At 44.8% G+C, this 16087-nt stretch overlaps 1 protein-coding gene across 1 annotated transcript in view; it reads right to left on the bottom strand.

The window, feature by feature from the left end:
- Positions 1–16087, bottom strand: part of TMCC2 (transmembrane and coiled-coil domain family 2) — a 72678-nt gene that overhangs the window by 23380 nt on the left and 33211 nt on the right. The gene's annotated exons all lie outside the window — the stretch shown is intronic.

The following is a 16087-nucleotide window of genomic DNA, read 5'->3' as shown; positions in this document are numbered from 1 at the left end:
TTGTTTTAAAGGGACCCTACATTTAAAAAAAATACACGTAAATATTAAAACGCACATTTTTAACTTGCATAGTAAATTGTATTTTTTCATTTGCAATACGGTCAGAATATACGACAAATCGCTAACCTTAAACACGCGGTCGTTCATAAAAGTTGAAGGCGGTATAGTACTATAGTAATAGAGCAAGTGCAGAATCACTGAACCGGAATTGACAGCTTGAAAGCGTTTAGCGCTGGGCCCTTGAAAGTGCGGGGCCCGTAGCTTGTGTAGCTACTTGTGCTACTCGGATAACACTGGTCAACACACTTGTTCTGGCATAAGGTATTCCAACGGGTTTAAGGTAATTTTGGGGTGCTGATTCCAAATCTGGCCTCAGTTTTTGTCTACCACATCAGGTTCTTGAGATATCAAATATTGCATTTTCAATAAAAAACTGCAGAAGAAAAAATTAAATAAATGTGGATATCTACATAAAATGATATTAATAAACACACTATCCTAAAAATACAGCACCATATTTTAACACTAAAGCAGTCACTGACTCGCAACAATTTGCAATCATAAGTGACGGAGTTAATTTCGGGTAAAATCAATGAAAATGGGGTATGCCGATAGCATAAAAATGAGATGTGATAGAGCAAATCCGAGATCAGATTTGGAATCAGCACCCTGAAATTAGTTTAAAACAGCTGCAAAAGTCCAGGCCAGAAAAAACATGTTTTTTTTTTGTTGACCAGTGTATAATCCGGCAGTGATGACATCGTAAGGCTGCTCCCCCCCCCCCCCCCCCTGTTGTCACCGCCACGAGGGTCACTTCAGAGCCACCGAAGCGTCGCGAAAAACCTTCGACGCCCGCCACTCGAGTTCGCCAAAATGTTGACGCCAGGTTATCTCACCAAAGCGTTTCAGAGGCACGTGGAGGAGGATGCGTCTCAACGATTGGCGGACACGCAACTGTTCTCCGAAATAGGAATGCACTGAACTGTCTTCTTGGTTCTTTCGGTAAAGTCACGTAGAAGGGAAGTAATAAAATAATAAAAATTAAACATAATAAAATAATTCTCACGACGTTTCGGCCACAACGCAAGCAGCCGTCCTCAGGTGAAGAACAGGTCTGTCAGAAAGAACTGTGTCAATCCACTGCTGGATGGAGGTCACCCTCCCCACGTCGCGTGGACGCGATTACGGGACATGTATGGGGGGCAAGAAAAAAAACGCTTTATCGCTCGTCGGATTCCTCCAAGATGATTCTAGATTTGAAGTTTTTGTGACTGCAAGGATCCATACTCGTTGGTTCTTTCGGTAAAGTCACGTAGGTGAAAAAATAAAAAAATAAGAATAATTTGTTTTGAAATAACTAAATTTAATCACGATGTTTCGATTGCAACACAAGCACTCATCATCAGGTGTGAAAATTACGAGTATTTTTATTTTTCTTATTTTTTTATTTTTCACCTACATGACTTTACCGAAAGAACCAAAGAGTATCCTCCAAGTTAAATTAAGATTTTGATGGGGAGTTGCTTAATCATACTTCACCATGCTGGTAAGTGTGGTTTGGTGAAGTGGTGCGTGGGAGGGGGTGTTGGGTTCAGGGGACCAAGACCAGTTCCGATTTGACATCCCTCTAGATATGAAGCTTTCGTGACTGCAAGGATTCATATTCTTAGGTTTTTTCGGTAAAGTCACGTAGGTAAAAAAATAAAATGAATAAAGTAAAATAAAATAAAATCACGACGTTTCGGAGGCAACACAAGCTTCCGTCTTCAGGTGGAACCGTCACAGCATCGTCACAATCGTCACAGCACGATAGCTGTATCAAGCTGTATCAAGTGAGGACTGTTTTCTTGGAATTTCTCTCACTTGATACAGCTATCGTGCTGTGACGGTTCCACCTGAAGACGGAAGCTTGTGTTGCCTCCGAAACGTCGTGATTTTTATTTTATTTTACTTTTATTAATTTTAATTTTTTACCTACGTGACTTTACCGAAAAAACCTAAGAAAATGGACATCCCTCGCCACTCACATCAGCCGTGACCGGAATTGAACTCGGATGGTCAGCCGTCGTCGGGTTCATAGCGTAGTTCGTCGAGCACAACACCACCACCACCGCTCCACTTACCCCGAAACAGCGCACACAACTCGGGGGCCAGCACCGTCGTCGAGACACTCACCTGACCCCGTCGCCTGACCCCGTCGCCTGACATCAGACCCAACACATTCGGCGACTGCCTCTCTCCCGCCATCAGCCACTCGGCCAGCCCTCAAAGCTCGGGTCCGGCCATCGGCGAGACGCGCGGCGGAACTTTCAACGATCTAACCCAAAAGACCTCTATTATGGATGACATTGGTCGCGAAAGCCGACGTGTTCATAAACCACGGAGTTGCTCGTTTTAATTGGGGCGAGAAATGAGGCTTCACTGCGCTCCGTACGACAAACTTTGTTACGCGGGTAAATGATGCCGACTGACCAACTCGGACAATGTCTGTTTATGGTGGTCTGAAGTCAGTTCCCATTCACCCCGAGCTGCCGAAATTTGATAGCTTAAAGGAAAAATCCGAGCCGACTTTTAGATCCTACAAAGAAACTCGTGGCATTGTGTTTAAATGAAGAATATAATAGGTGACGTTTCCAGAAATGGCCCTTTATTAATTTCCTACAAAGGGCCATTACTCAAAATGTCGCATACAACATACTTTTTATTTTATTTTTAAAGCCGAAGTGTTCTTGACGAATGAGTTTCGTTGGTTATTTGTGCTCGTGCACAACTGCCAACGCAGCAGCAAATCAGTTTTTTTCATCTTACAGTCTCTTCAAGGTCGGTGCTTTCCATCGACGACCACGCAAAGTTACAAACCGGAACCAAACATTTGCCAAAGCCATACGACACCAACAACTACAAAGACTTAGCTACCACACGAAAGAGTGCACGCACGCACGGTCATGCACGTGTACAGCCCTTTGTTTATCCACTGCTGAAAGAGGGGGCCCTCCCAACGCCATGCGCTTCGTGGAGGGAGTTACTTGACCATACTTTACCATGCTGGGCAGTGTGGCTTGGTGAAGGTGAAAAGCCATAAAATACGGCAACACATGCATCGTACGGAAACGATTGCTTTTGCTGCACGACCCTGTTCAACACGCAGCCTATAACAACAGTTATGCATGGCCGTCGCCCATCCAGTGTGCAAGCTCAAGCCTGCTTAGCTTCCCAGGTTTGATGAGATCGAGTGCATTCTGGGTGATTTGGTCACTGACGGAACAGAAGAGTTGTATCAACTCCTACTTTTGACATCACCCGCCATCATCGACACAGCACACGGTAACTATTAATCTATTAAAATAAACTCCAACGCTCACAATACATTGACTGAATTGTGCGCTAACAATAGAATAGCAGTGTAATGAAATTATGTGCAAATTATATACCTCAAGTAGTTCATTCTTGTGAACAGGAATTCAAACTCGTTTCTGCCTTAGATATGAATACGGTGGACAGTGCAAACACCTTTTACAAGTGGAAGTTCGAAATTACTCTGTCGTTGTGCAGTGGGGGGGGGAGGGGAGATATCCCTCGCCACTGATGTTATAAAGTAAACTATAAAAAATATATATTTTAGCAGGTACGGCCCACTGAGCTATATAGGTCTTTTTCAGAAGCAACCTGGTCACAAATGAAACATCAACGAAGGGGCTTATCGTGTGGAAATGTATCGCAGCCAAATACTCTAAACGCATGTTTCTAAATATGAAGGGAAAAACCGGAGGACCCGGATGAAGATCCGGCGCGACCACGGGGAGAGAGAGAGACACCGCAAACTCCAAACGTCAGGGTCGGGATCGAAGCCACGACCTCCTGTATACCAGGCGAGGAAGTTAACATCTCGCCCCCGTGGCGCCCAATGTTATCCGTGTCTGAGAAACAAACTGCGGCTACCCACTTGGCTACAGGGTACCATATTTCCTCCACTCAGCATTTCTGTTTTTACATACAGTACACACATTTTGCAATACTCCATTGGCAGTGGCGCACAAGCACAAATAACAAAACTCCACACATTCGTCAGTACCACCGTAGTCTTTACAGGCAAACTATGCAATCGGCAACGTTATGGGCATTGGCCCTTCCTCACAGCACACAACCCTCTGGCCTATGTGCTGCTGTGAAGAAGGACCAAGGCCAAAGTGTTAGTTAGGAATGTGAGTTTTTAAACAAGTAAACATGAACGCATTTCAATTTGAATATGCCATGGCTTGACTTTATGCTGTTAACATTAAGCCATTTTGGCCCGACCTATTTGTCATACAGTGAAGAGAGTGGGGGGGGGGGGGGGGTCTGAAGTCCATTGCTCTTCACCACACTATATCAAAATTGGGGGGCACTGCCCTACCACGTGGCACTACATCTACAAGATGACAGCTGTCTGGTGTTCACGGTGTCATATTCTTCTCAATATAAGCCTGGACCGGCCAACCGACCTTATATCAAGAGATGTGTGCGTTGCCCTGTGTTCGGATCCATTGCGGGTTTTCGAAGGAACACAGTGCAGCCGGGAAAGATTTCTCACTGAATATTTTCTTCTTATTGTTGCAGGTGACAGCGACAGCCAAAAGCTGAGGTATACCGGATGTGGTGTGCCGGGTGCGGAAATATTTTCCGACCCAGACAGACCCTGCCTGGTTTTAGTCAGTAACACATTTCAACTCGCCACATTTATGGCTGTACACACAGTCCTTTGTTTCAATCCACTTCCGGATGAGGGTCTCCCTGGAACACGCTGGTCGTTGAGGTTTGCGCTTCACCACGCTGGTTGCAAAGGGTCGGTAAAAGTGTGGAGCACAGACAAGGGAGCACAGAGCACAGTACAACAATGGATTTTGCTGCACCGGCTCTCTGCCGCCCAACACGTCCCCCTGGGAGGAGTCTTTAACACCAGCTATGCCTGGCAGTCGCCCATGCAAGCACTAGCCAGGGTCAAATCAGCTTAGCTTCCGAGATGTGATGAGATAGTGCGCATTGTCGGCGATTGATTCATAAGTCATTGCGTTAACGACAAATGACAATTATATTGCAGGATAACATTTCAGGCAATGGCTCTACCAGAGCAGATTGACTGATTTATGGTTGGACACAGCAATTCACAACTTGATACTTTAAAAGCACTATCAGGGTTGAATTATGTCGGCATGTGAGAAGTTTTCAATTAGCAGGTATTGGGGTAGACAATCCGACTGCACGCAACATGAGTACAGTATAAATATTTATGGTACCAAGATGTGTGAATCACGATGGTCGTAAATGTATTTATACATGCGCTTGTACATCACACCATTTTTTTTTTATTATGACCAGAGTGCCAGAATAGAGTGCGCTTTGCAAATCGCAATACTCGTATGTGAATTAAACTCCAATTCGTCACACAGGCCCATGCCATAGAAATGTGGAAATTCCAATGCTTTAGATAAAGCGGGAAAGTGCTGCTCCCTACTGTTTGGACCAGAGGTGACTTGAAGTCATTTCAGAAGTAGCTCTGGAGTATCCGCTTCTGTGGGCCGTTCTCTAACACAAAGGGTCCCAAACTGCTTCGCGAGGGGACTGAATGGATTATTTGCTTCATGACGTGACGCCAACAGCACAATTGGGATAAACTTGGGAAAAATTCCAAAAAATATAAAACACACATTGTCAGTGTTACGTTAAACTTTTATCAGTTGCAGCCTGGATGTGTCAGTATGCATGTGTGCTTACAAAGCATTTCACCACTTTACACCCTAGGAATGAATAAACCTTCACCTTATTCACACAAACATGGTTATCTTCCTATTATTCACACAGGGGACCACCTCAATATGTGTGCAAACACAAGACGTGTGTCTGCAAACACATCTCAACCGAAACCCCAATGCAGTTCGCAACACTTCTCTTTCTGCTTGTCTCCGCACACCACTCAACTACGGAATAACCGAGTTGCAACCAGGGAACAGAACGTGCCCCAGAGAAAAAACGTCCGCCGAGCAGACAGCAATAAAATAAGTTTGCGCTCAGGTGCTGGGCAGATAACTACAGCACAGAATCGCGAGAGGTAGCGGCGGCTTGGGGAGGCTTTCATCCAGCAGTGGATTGACCATGAAGTTTGCATTTTCTCCCCGTGATTGCGTGTTTTTTTTTTCTCCGGGTCCTCCGGTTTTTCCCGCCACGTTTAGAAACATGCGCTTACAGTATTTGGCTGCTATAAATGTCCACATGATGAACCACTTCGTTGGCCTATCATTTGTGGCCAGGTCGCTTCAGAAAAGAGCTATATAGCTCAGTGGGCTTTACCTGGTAAAATAAAAAAAAATAGTTTACTTTATATATTTTTGTAGTAATTTAATTCCAGTTTCTTTCATTAATGCACCTGCGCCGTCCATGACAAAGTGCTCCGCGCTGTTTTGTCTGTACACCATGGCCCATGGCCTTGAGGCCTTGAGGCCCCACCCAACCACCCACCCCCACCACGACCACCACCAGCACGCGAGAGGCGAGTTTGGCAGGCACGGCTGGAAAACCTGAGACGGGCCCGGCCCTGGGGTTACTCGGAGTCACGCCACGGCCACGCGGACCCGTTCTGGGAAAACGGGGGAGGGAACCGATGCGCATGTGCGGCCTCTGGGTCATCAGCGGCAGGGCAGAAAGAATCTTCACGTCTCAGATTGCATGAGGCAATGCCGCACAGCGGGGGGGGTGGATGTTTCGTTGTTGGTGGGCTTCTCGTTTTTTTTGTTTTTCTCATATCACGAGCTCATCGCGCCTTCCCGCAAGCCCGCAGCGAAGCGTGTGAAAGGGGAAACTAAGACCGCGTTCCGTCATTGCGGTCGCTAATGTGGTGCTGGCAAGTTTTTTGTTTGTTATTGTTGCCGAGGGCCCGAGCACTGAAGGGGGTCTTCTTATAACTACCTAACCCCCTCGGTGGATAGGTATTACACACCACATAAATCCATATATGCTGGCATCGGTACTGCAGGCTGCATGATTCAAATTTGACCTGAAGATTACACAACTGCATAGGTCTGTGCCAGGTGGAGGACAATTCACAACCACCCTCCAGAAATTCTGGGTCATGATTTATTTTGGTCTCGTACGTGGGGCAGCAACTGCAGCAGCAGCAGCAGAGGGCAGTCCAGCAAACCCCATTGTTGGACTTGACTTCTATGCTCCCACGTCTATGACCCTTGAATTATGGTCAAATAACCCTCACGACTCGCAAGGTGATTTGTTTAGAGCTAAGATTTGCATATGATACGCATACATTGTAAATCATACATTTCCCATTCACCTGGCGAGCCTACACTCTTAAATGGTGTCGTATCGTCCGAATTTTAAGACGCCCTTAATTTCCCCTTTATTTGAAAGCCAAAGTTGGGTGAGTGTTTTCAAGTCCAACAGGAACGTACGTGTGTGCGCGTGACCAGATTCGTATAACCTTACTGGCCCAAGACCGTCCATATCGTTACCCCTTCCTTTGGCCAATTCGTATTACAATCCTTCAGGGGTTACAGAACAGTACTTCACCCCGCCACCCCCATTATTTAATTGTTGTCACTGGCAGCAGCTGCGAAGTGCACCCGCGCGAGTGACAGACGTTGTGCTGGCTGCAGACGCGCGCTTCTTTTTAAAGGCGGTATTTTTATCCGAACCCCCGCATGCCTGGCAGCCCTCGGGGTCTCGATTGGCTGCTCACGCATACCGAGGCGTACGTCTTTTAACATCGCCGCACGTATTCAGAAACGATTATTATTAGTGGCCGCTGAAGGAGGAAGAAGAGGAATCAACGGCGGTATGTGAATTCCAACAGATGATTGGGACGTTCTGACCAGAAGGAATGGCGGAGGGGGGGGGTCATGCAGTGATAAGCAGAAGACAAGGCGATATTTTTTACTGAGATTTTAACAGGGACAAGGAGTCAGCAGCACAGATGAGAGGGACATTATTATAAATATTGTAATTATTCGAGTTGGTAAAAAAAAACCACAACAAATGTCCTTCGTTTACTAAATTCTCACCGAGCCCCAAGACTCATTTTCAGGAGGGTCCTGCCGGAGACGTTTGTCCTATTCCTCACTCAGTAAATTCTGCTTCACGTGGGAGGAAACCAGAGGAGCCTCGAGAAAATCCAGATACATTACATGACCATGCAAACGTGCAGCCAGGCCAGACGCGCATAATGCGTTTACAGCCATAATGAGCTCCATCGATTTAACTTTCAATTTTCCGATACGTAGAAATTGCATCAAACAAATTGCATTCAGCCGGCGCTCTGGTTATGACAGCCCCAGGCCGGTGACCCCTGGTAACCCCCCCCCCCCAGCCTCCCACGTCCCAACTTTTCCGCAGTGCGAGTAGCCGTGAAGATGAGATGGGAACAAATAACACGAGCTGTCACGTCGCCCTGCCACAACCAATTGCCATCGACCGAGAGAAGTAACAAACGGGCGCCAACGACACAAGACAAAACATCAAACGGCACCCACTGAGGTGGCAATGGGCACGCTGCACGGATATTGGGGAGTAATCATCATCGTCAGCCATAATCCACTCCTGGATGAAGGCCTTCAAAAGCAGTCGCCTCCTTTCACGATTGTGCGACGCAAATAAATCTCCTTGCAGCTGCACACAAACTGATTTCATCGCTCCATTTCCTCAATGGACGTTCTCTCAGATGCGTTCCATCCCTCGGCTGCTACTCCATCAATATTCTTGATCGTCCATCGGCCATCAATCATCTCTTTGTGCCCGTGTCTTGCCCAAGCCCACTGTTATTAACAGACAATGCGATGTCTTTAACAAGCACATATTCTCTAATCCATGAGTTCCTCATTTTTACTCAATATGATGTCTTTAACATGTGCACGTTCTCTAATCAATGTTTCTCTTTTTGTGACTCGGTGTAATTCCAGGCATGCATCTCCACATGCTTCTTTGAGTACTTATCAGTGTCTGTTTAAATTCATGTTAAATAGTTCATAAAGCCTGTCTTTGCCACACAAAACTTTTCAATATATAATAATTAGGCAGATGTGATTTTTTTTTCAAATCTATGATCAGACACTAACACTCCAAAAATTTGTAATTTTCTAGAAAAAGACACAAAAATTGTTGACAACTTGATTTAACTTCTTATATTTAAAGACGTACCCATCAGAAACCGCTCAATTTAAAGAGTCCTTTCTTTTTTTATTCAAAATAACAATAATTAATTAACTTAATACTCTTTGAGGGAAAGCTCCTATCTTTTACCTTTTTCGAATTATTCAGATTTGAACATCATACAATGCGTAATTTTTCGTTCAAAACCACTTGAATCTAAAACATCTAAAAAATATATATTTGCTGTTTAATGCTCTATCAAATGAATTAAACCACAATCTTATATTTTGAACAGTTGCTGAATGACACACACACATTTTTATGGGGCACTTAAAATCGAGATTTGGGGGCCTTAAAATGAAAAATCTCTAATTTCATATTTTTCCTCTTGTTTGTGTCCTAAAAGCTACCTTATATATCGATTAAGGTCTTCATTTGAAAAAAACTTCCCCCGGTGATGACAAAATTACAATACCACACAAGTCCAAAGAGGGCTCTTAAATCACGTGCATACACGGTCTGCTACATTAGAATCGAAATGTACATTCAACACGAATTGCACGCACATGTCATAATGTCTGCTTAGCTTGCAGCACTCAAACAAATGTGGCCTGTGCCACCAGATCAGTCAATCCCCCCGTGAGAAATGGAACATGCCGCTTTGAGAGCAGCGGTCAGGGCTACTGGGTTCCCAAAGGAAACGGATGATGGGGGCCTCACAGGTTCCTTTGAAATGAGTGCACGGCTGAATTTGTGAATTTATATTTTCTCTTCAAGCGTGGTTGTTGCCGGCCTTGAGGCTATGAGAACAAGGACAGAGCAAGTACTTAAAACGCTCGTGTCGAGATGACCTGGTGGCTCTGGGGGACTGTAATGGCTGTGGAGTTGGGGCACCGGGTCGCCACTGCTGAGATGAAACTGGGTTAAAATCAGACTTTGTGCCGGTTCCTCAAGTGTAGCAGGTTTGGTGGTCATTGCTCGCTCATCAATGACTGCACGGATAACAAAAGCCAGGATATTACATTTGGTTTCAATGTCATTTGGGGGACATTGGTGCTGTTTTATTGTGCAAAGCTCTATGAGCCACTGCTAGATAAAGCCCTCCGCAAGCCGTGTCGGTCATGGCTGCTTCATGACCATACTTCACCGGATTCACAGTGCCACTGCGCTTACCGCTCCACCTCATTCTTTAGAACACCGCTCTTTGTGTTTAGATTGTGTCCTTCACCAGCACCATCGATTAGCACGGTTGGCTACATGCTGTGCGAAAGAAGTTCAACATACATACAGTACGTATAAAATATAGAATTCTCAAATAATCGATTTTCGCACGCACGATTCGATGCGTGCGCCGTGAGAGTAAGAATCGATACATCGTCGTAGGCCTCCATGTTTACCACAGGCGACTTAAGAGATTAGATTTCAGGCACCGAGGAGAGGTCTGCAGCTGTCTCGTTCCGAAGCTGTTCCCCTGTCAATGTCAATGCGTATTTATGCTCATGATCATCATGATCATCATCCACCATCATCAATCCACTGCTGGATGAAGGCCTCCCCCCAAACGTGTCGCCCCTTCTCACGGTCCTATAATAACATCGAGTATGGGGTGATTCATTTATAGAAACTCCACTCGTTTCCCATGACCCTCTTTACCCTCTTCACAGCAGGTGATTGAATACTGTCTTGTGAAAGTGCTAGCTCCATATCTTACAGAGGTAGGAGAGCGTTAACATATGAATTAAGTGGGCTTGCTGGGAGACTCGAAGGGACTTTGAAATTAAATATAATTTTATCTCACTCTAATTTCTCCCTATTATTTTAGTGAGGTATCGATAAATGGATCAACCTGTATTATGCATATTGGATACAGCCATACATTTTGACTTAAAACTTTCGTGACTGCAGGAATTCATATTCTTGGTTCTTTCGGTAAAGTCACGTAGATAGACAATGGCTTTACCGAAAGAACCAAGAATTTGTATACAGCCCTCTACATGACGTGTGTGTCACACTATGTTTATACGGCGCCCTGATATGAAGTTGCATTTTGAAGCTATATAAATACAAATTGTGCATCGTAATTACCATTACAATCATAATTTAAATGTATTTATATACATTGCAGAGAAAGAAAGTGTTAAATTATAAATAAGGCTCTTCATTCGAGCAAGAGAGAGTGGGTACCTTCTCTAAAAACAGAGAGTGGAAGAAACCCCCACCCATTAAAATACAAAATACTAATTTTAAATGTTAAGTGGAATTCATATTCTTAGGTTTTATCGGTAAAGTCACGTAGGTAAAACATTAAAATTAATAAAAGTCAAATAATTGTTATTTTATTTAACTTTCATTCACATTTTTTTTAATTTAAATTAATAAAAGTAAAATATTTGTATTTTATTTTACTTTTATTAATTAAAAATTTTTACCTACGTGACTTTACCGAAAAAACCTAAGAATATGAATCCTTGCAGTCACGAAAGCTTCAAATCTAGAATTAAGTGGAGTTGAACGGTCCGTATCGTGGGAGCGCGTCGAGGGTCGAGCACTGCCGACCGGTCATCCCACCCCTCCCCGTTACACGGAATCTAGCAGGAAGCAGCCGGGCCCACTTTTTTTCCCAGACATTTCCGGGGCAGGAAAATTAACGCTTTTCTACCGAGAATTGTCTTTTTTTCTTGAGTCAAGACAAACACTTCAACGAATTTTGCAAGTGCATCCTTCTCAAACTGCTGACGGACGCACATTCATTCACGGTTATAAACGGATCACATTACTCAAGGCCTTCATTGAACCCATGTGATTGTCCGTTGAGACTTTTAGACTCACAGTATCTATTTGCGGGAGAGATCTGAGTTGTACTTGTGTACACGTAAGAGTGCAGTCTTTTTGTCAAATCACTGCTGGATGAGGGCCTCCTCGCACATGGCAGGTTTCTGACCGCACTTCACCACGCTGGTCAGAGCGAGTTGGGGAAAGTGAGGCACATGGACGTGGAGGCACAATAGCACAGTACAACAAGAGATTCTGCTGCACTGCCCTCTGCAACACACTACATGGCTTGACAGCCTATACAACATGCTATGCATGGTGAGCCATCCAGAAGCAGAATGAGAATCTTTATCTAGACTGGAGGAATCCGATGAGCCATGAAGCTCTTTTTCACAGATGTCCTGTATGGGCGCGTCAGCAAGTTACAAAGCCGATTCAAACGCAACTCTGCTGAGCTTCCAAGATCTCATGAGATCGCATGCAGTCTGGGCGATTTGGTTACAGGTGGTTGGTAAATACAGTAAAATAGATTAAAACAATTACGAACAATGGGTTACAATTGCAAAATGTTCGATATGTGTTACCTGTGATAACAAATTAAATAAAACCGTTGAAAAAAATTGCTGTATTATTGTTAATATTACATTTTCCAAAGATGCCTTAGTTGGGTTGAGCCTTGAGTATTTATTCAACTCTTAGAATCTCAAATATATATTGTTAGATTTTATTTTTGCACGCATATCAGCGGTTCTTTACAGTACATTGCAGCCCTCAAGGACCATTTGTCCCAGATCTCCCTTGTCTAAAGAGGCACGCTGTCTGCGCTGTTCGTCACCTGCTTTGACATTTAAAAAAACGTCTTGGATGCCGAGTCAGACTGACACGAACTGAACTAGTGTGCTCCCAAGGCTCACAGTATGTCCCAAATTTAGAATTTGCTGCAGTACGCATACTTTTATAAGAGCACTATACAGTGCATATTCATATACAGGAGCAGCCTACAAATGCAATTGCATGTCAAGCTGCTGTACATAAACTATGGGAAGACTCAAATAATATAATTTAAAAGACGGTTATAGGCTGTGGGAAAAAAAGAGGGCTTTAGCCTACTCTTAGGTTTTTTCGGTAAAGTCACGTAGGTAAAAAATGTAATTAAAATTAATAAAAGTAATAATATAAATAAAATAAAATAATAAATCACGACGTTTCGGAGGCAACACAAGTCTCCGTCATCAGGTGGGACCGTCACAGCTAGATTTACTGTATCAAGTGAGGCAAAAAATTTCAAGATACAAGTTCTTAAATACAAGTTAAGGGGGGGAGGATGGGGTAGGAGCTTATCTGAGTGTGGTAGGGCTTTAGCCTGTTGTTGAACGGGGGCAGGTAAGTCTACAGCACGGACGGCTGGGGGAAGGGAGTTCCAGACCACAGGGGCAGCAGAGGATAACGAGCAACCTCCCACTGAGCAAAGGTTGATTGGGGGCTTCGACAGAAAGCCCTGGTTGCTGAAGTGGGGACTGCGTGGAGAAGAATACAGTGAAATTAGAGGGGAGAGGTAGGAGAGTGCATGGAGGGGAGTAGTAGAGTGAAATGGGATGGGAGAGGTAGGAGAGTGGGTGGAGGGGAGTAGAGTGAAATGAGAGAGGAGAGGTAGGAGAGTGTGTGGAGGGGAGGAGAGTGTGTGGAGGGGAGTAGAGTGAGATGAGAGGGGAGAGGCAGGAGAGTGCGTGCAGATGAGTAGAGTGAAATGAGAGGGGAGAGGTCGGAGGGTGTGTAGAGGGGAGTAGAGTGAGATGAGGGGGGAGAGGTAGGAGAGTGCGTGGAGGGGAGTAGAGTGAGATGAGGGGGGAGAGGTAGGAGAGTGGGTGGAGGGGAGTAGAGTGAGATGAGGGGGGAGAGGTAGGAGAGTGGGTGGAGGGGAGTAGAGTGGGTGAGAAGGGAGAGGTAGGAGAGTGGGTGGATGGGAGTAGAGTGAGATGAGGAGGGAGAGGTCGGAGGGTGCGTGGAGGGGAATGGAGTGAGATGAGAGGGGAGAGGTAGGAGAGTGGGTGGAGGGGAGTAGAGTGAGATGAGGGGGGAGAGGTAGGAGAGTGGGTGGAGGGGAGTAGAGTGGGGTGAGAAGGGAGAGATGGGAGAGGATATAGAAGGGAGTAGAGTGAGATAAGAGTGGAGAGGTAGGAGGGTGTGTCAATGGCAGTCGAGTGAGATGACAAATAGGCATGAGTGAGATGACAAATAGGCATGAGTGAGTCAATGGATGAGCTGGTGTGATCTTGAAATTGCGCTATCTCACACCATAGGAGTTTCTGAAAGACAGTCTAGTATGGAAACAGAGGACCCCCTGCAGTGACAAAGGTAACTGAGGTGTGTGTTGACGTGTTGTTGCTTGCCAAAGGTATTTGAAAGTCGTATTCAATCCCCTAGGTGTATTATTACATCGCAAGGAACGTGAGATGCGGTGGCGGTTTGGGTGGCTTGGTGAGGCCTTCACCAAGCAGTGGATTGACCATGGCTGTTAATGATGTTGAAAACGATTCGGCACTCATTAAATAAGAAGTCCTCCACCCCTGCTTGAGGCGTTTTCCATGGTCAACGAAACGTTGGGCGTTGCTCCAATGCCAGTCTTCACCACCCCGCCCCCTCTCCATTCCTGCACTTGGTGCCACGAGGTGGACGAGCTGATGGCAACAAACCCGTCGGTGCGGTTCAGTCGACAAAGGTGACATCACCTGCAGCCGAGACGTAAGCTCGCCGGTCTGGTGAGTCACGAAGCACCACATTCCTGAGCGGTGAGAACTTCCTGCTGCTCTGAAAAAGGGGCTTTTCTGTGACTACACTCACTTCCTCTTCACGACCATCAATCTCAAGATCGCAAAGACAAAGATCCACCGTATAGCCTTGGCATACTTTTGAGGCAAGTGCTGTTAATGAGAGCCTATGAAAGCACATGAGGGGGTGGGTGGCTAGCAATACGCCCGGCTGCCTTGATCTCCCAAGTGGCGACAATTACACAGCACACCAGGTACTAATTTGAGGCTGGTCTCGACCCCACGACCGGTTCAGATAATCGTCACTCACTGCTATTGGTGGTGGCGTGGCGGGTTCGTGGCGCTGCACGCTAACCGCTGCGCCACCAATCCCTCACTGCATGATACGGAACTGTAAAAACTGTTAAAGTAATTTACGGTAATCATTGCGCACCATTGTGAATAATATAAACAAAATAAATAAACAGACGTAATCCCTCCTTCCCCACATCTGTCTCTGCAAGTAAATAAATAAAAGCATTTGTGTAAAAAAAACTACGGGTAAACACTACTTACATTTTTTATTTGGAGGGCCAAATATGGGAAGATGGGACAAAGTCTGTTCATGTACTTAGTTACAGATAATTTGATCACTCGCAAATGTGTCAGTAATCGATTAATTACATAGGAGAACGCTCCAGGAAGACTTGGATTCTGAACGTTGCACACTGCGAAAAGTTTACATCACAACCTGCTGCTCCGGGAGGGGTGTGAGTCCAGGCAAAGTACAGGTCCAGATGTCACGTGACCCCCAATTAATTGACCCCAAAAATGTCTTCCATTACATATTCATTTCTGTATTAAATAAACCTTACTTTAAAATATAAAGTATGAGAGAATGAAATGGGGGTCATAAGAAATCTTGACCACCCTGGAGAACACGATCACATTCAGAGCTGTCAACACTGTGCCCCAACAAGCAAGTCGTTAGCCTGGTCATGGATGGATGGTTTGGGATTTTTTTTTCATTCATCAAAAAGTCACGTCAAAATGAAGCTCAGTAAAATACTCTTAGTTTTTTCGGTAAAGTCACGTAGGTAAAAAATGAAATTAAAATTAATAAAAAATAAAATAATTAATTTTAATTTCATTTTTTACCTACGTGACTTTACCGAAAAACCTAAGAGTATGAATCCTTGCAGTCACGAAAGCTTCAAATCTAGCTCAGTAAAGTGTTTAATTGCATGTAAAAATGTGTCGCTGAGAGCAATGTTTGTTGCATGAGAGCCTAATATTAACCTTTCCTTAACCTTCCTCAATTCCTGCTATCGTACTGATGACAGCTCAATTCCCACACTTGCATGAGTCTGATCAAGAGTGTCCCTCTGCTCTAAAGTAAACTATTTTTGACGTATGTTACCAGGTTAGGCCCACTGAGC

The sequence above is a fragment of the Lethenteron reissneri genome, chromosome 51 (assembly GCF_015708825.2).
Source record: "Lethenteron reissneri isolate LAM-NWPU_2019-01 chromosome 51, ASM1570882v1, whole genome shotgun sequence".
Lineage (NCBI taxonomy): Eukaryota > Metazoa > Chordata > Hyperoartia > Petromyzontiformes > Petromyzontidae > Lethenteron > Lethenteron reissneri.
Note: the sequence above shows the minus strand (reverse complement) of the source record. Positions and strands in the feature narration are given on the sequence as shown.